The 4,004-nt window shown below is 37.7% G+C and overlaps 1 long non-coding RNA gene across 1 annotated transcript in view; it reads left to right on the top strand.

Moving 5' to 3' along the window:
* Nucleotides 1-3,538, top strand: part of LOC132852107 (uncharacterized) — a 7,087-nt gene extending 3,549 nt beyond the window's left edge. The window contains exon 4 of the long non-coding RNA XR_009649100.1: nt 3,379-3,538. This is a non-coding gene — a long non-coding RNA (uncharacterized LOC132852107). The remainder of the gene's footprint in view (nt 1-3,378) is intronic.
* Nucleotides 3,539-4,004: the final 466 nt, after the last annotated feature.

Genomic DNA, 4,004 nt, shown 5'->3' with positions numbered 1-4,004 from the left:
CACACTCTCATACACGCACATACACACAAGTATGGTGGCACAGTACACTTAAATATGCATATACACACTAAATATGCAGACTACGCTTTATACGTTCACACACTCAACCACACAAACTCGCACTTAAATACCATTCAATATACACACCATAAACCCACATATTTTACACACACAAAGACACACACACGTATGAAATATAATGACAGTGCGCTAGTTACACAGTTCACTCGCAAATATATGTACACACTACACAAACACCTCTATACTTACAATCACACACTCTCACCACACGTCTACACTCATACATATAAGTAGACATATATTGTTCACACACCTCTATATGCAGACATACACACACAACTCTACACTTACATCAATGCTCACAGATATGTGCACACACACAGACACACATTTACATTGTCTTATTTCAGTTTATACACATGAGCAATTGTGGGTTAAGGGCCTTGCTCAGGGGCCCTGCAGTGGCAACTTGGTGGACCTGGGATTCGAACCAATGGCCTTCCGATCAGCAGTCGAAACCTTAACCACTGAACTACCACATCCCACACACACCTCTAAACTCACACATACACGTACATGTTGCACACACATCTCTATACTTACGAATACATGCACACACACATACACACAAGTCTACACTCACACAAACATGCACACACTGTACACACACATCAACGCTCACAGATACAGTATGTGCGCACACAGACACACACCTCTAAACTCACACATACATGTACATGTTGTACACACATCTCTATACTTACGAATACATGCACACACACATACACACAGCTCTACACTCACACAAAGATGCATAACATACTGCACACACACATCAACGCTCACAGATATTTGCACACATACACACCACAACACTCATACACACACTCACAGTGTGAAGTGTTGGGCCGTTACACTTACAGACACACACACAATCAAGTGTAAAGAGATTGACCTCCACACACACACACACACACACACACACACACACACATAATGTCTTCTGTGCCTTAATACGTATATATAAGATACATAAGATATATACACACATAGAGTCCCACACACGGTGTACACACCTTTAAGCTCAAAGTACTTCAACACACACACAATCCCACACACTGTACACATCTACTCTCACAGATACATGCACACACAATCCCACATTTTGTACAAACACACATATACACACACTCCAAAGTGAAATATTGTGGCAGGAAAAGCACTAGAGTTTGAAGTGGCTGAGCGGAGCGGCTGGTGCTGCTCGCAGGTCTCTGTGCTTGCTGAGTCTCTCGAGAGTCAATCCAAACGTTTCAGACAGAACGGGAAAAATAGCCGATTAATACCAGTGAAGAGCCTCCACCCACCGGAGCGCTGCCCTCGTTTAAAATACATCAGCTTTACTCCTGCATGGCCCAGCTAGCAGCACACAGCCTAAGGCAGAGCAGAAGCAGCAAGGAGAAAAGGGAGATGCTGCAAAATGACCTTGCACTTTTACAGAGTTTACACTTTTATTCAGTGCAGTTCTGAAACCTCTGACACTTTAAGAAAAGTAAATTCATCCAAAACCAAAAAGGTATGACTTTGAATAAACTATAACAATGAGCATTACAAGTTATAGTATTAAAGCTAAACCTTTATTAAATGGTTTAGCATAAACTACAGTTATAGATGATGCTGAGAAGTGATTCTCTAAATAAGGTCCATAATGGATAGCTTTTTTTTTGTTTTCTATTAATCTGGTGTAAAATGGGGGGGCACGGTGGCTTAGTGGTTAGCACGTTCGCCTCACACCTCCAGGGTTAGGGGTTCGATTCCCGCCTCCGCCTTGTGTGTGTGGAGTTTGCATGTTCTCCCCGTGCCTCGGGGGTTTCCTCCGGGTACTCCGGTTTCCTCCCCCGGTCCAAAGACATGCATGGTAGGTTGATTGGCATCTCTGGAAAATTGTCCGTAGTGTGTGAGTGTGTGAGTGAATGAGAGTGTGTGTGTGCCCTGCGATGGGTTGGCACTCCGTCCAGGGTGTATCCTGCCTTGATGCCCGATGACCCCTGAGATAGGCACAGGCTCCCCGTGACCCGAGGTAGTTCGGATAAGCGGTAGAAAATGAGTGAGAGAGAGTGGTGTAAAATGTACATATTAGAGTATGAATCAAGTGAAGATGTAAATTTTGGAGTCTGATTCTAGGGTAAAATGTATGTTTTGGAGTATGATTTTAGGGTAAAATCTAAGTTTTAGAGTACGATTCTAGTGTGAAATGTATCTTTTGGAGTATAATCCTAGTGTAAAATGTATGTGTTGGAGTATGATTCTAGTGTAAAACACAATTTTTAGAATGCAAGTCCAGTGTAAAATGTAAATATGATCTTATGATTTATTAATAAACTCTAAACACTTAACTAGTGATTTATAATTCAGGTGGACAAAGAACTGAGAAATTGTTCTTAAGCAAAAGTTAACCTTCAAGTAATTATGGAGGGAAAAGTCTACTTCAGTGAACGTCGAAATGTATCTATATTTAACTGCTCGGTTTAACAGAGCTCTCAGAGAAAACTGGAATTTGGCCAGCTGGTTAACCAACTTTCTAATTTCATATTAGCACATTAGCAACAAAAATGAAACTAACTAATTAATTTAACAAACTAATTTACAATGGCTAACAATTTAGCATACGATCAGCTAATTTGTAAAACATAATTATCCAGTTAACTGAATTGGCAAATTTACAAAACCTAACTAGCTAACCTACCAAATTTTTTTATAATATAATATAAACATAATATTAGATTAAATGAAACCCTAGAATTTAATTTTTCACAGTAGTGAAGGCAATAGCAAATTAAAAACACGTCATTAACTGTTAAATGCCATATGTTATATATAAAGTATATCCTAACAAATAAATGACACCTGCCAGCCAATCAGAAACAAGTATTTTTCATGGCCATGCTTCAGATATTTACACGCTATATTTACAAATAGTTGCTTTAGTCTAAAACCTAAAATTTTCTTCATGCTCACAAATTTCCAGAAGTCATTCTCAATGCTAATATTACATGACCTGGTAGGTCACAATAACAATTCAACAAGAGAGCAAACTCTCTTGTTTTTTTTTTATAATGCTGAAAAGCTAATGACTGTAAACAAGTATAAATGCGAATTAGTCTGAGGTTCAATGATAGGAAATTAATTCTAAGACCACTACACTTTAACTTTTAAAATTATTTTTTCATTTCAATGTGATAATATTATAAATAATGAATAAATATTCAGCAATTGTTATAATATGAAACATTAATATGCCTTTATAGCACACATACAGATGTGGAATATTCATTTTTTTTTTTTTTTATCTTATTCCAGAGTTTATCCCAGGAAAACTGGATGAGATTTCAGACCATTGAAAGACATCATGCCTCAATCATTCATTCACACATCTATACACTCATCCATATACACATCCATACACTCATCCATACGTTCAAAATTCATACACTCACCTATACACTCATCTATTGACTTATCCATACACTCATATATACACTTATTTATTTACTCATTGAACCCTAGGGCCAATTTTAAAGTAAATCCAAACACGATATTGAACAAACACAATATACTTACCACACGTATGAATACGGAACACATAGAACTCAAATGTATGGTGTCAAAAATTAGTTTCAGTCCTTAGTAATTGTTTTGAATAGAAAACCTCTGAATGTTGTATAAGAGGCTTGAACAGCACTTGTGCAGCAAGTATACAATGAAAACACACCTACACACATTCCTTGAACTAGAAAATCCCTCATGCTAATGAGTAACAAGCCTTGATTAGATATTGGATATAAAATCCACTGAGCCGCCAAGGTTACTGAGAACATATGAAATGTATTTACAGTCTTTCTTTGCGCTAAGACACTTTTCATTGTCCATGTTTGAATGTTTGTCAAGGACAGAAACAGGCAGATTCATTATTTCCTAATTGTGAA

This window comes from Tachysurus vachellii, chromosome 10 (assembly GCF_030014155.1).
Source record: "Tachysurus vachellii isolate PV-2020 chromosome 10, HZAU_Pvac_v1, whole genome shotgun sequence".
Classification (NCBI taxonomy): Eukaryota; Metazoa; Chordata; class Actinopteri; order Siluriformes; family Bagridae; genus Tachysurus; species Tachysurus vachellii.
This window is presented reverse-complemented; position numbering and strand designations above follow the sequence as displayed.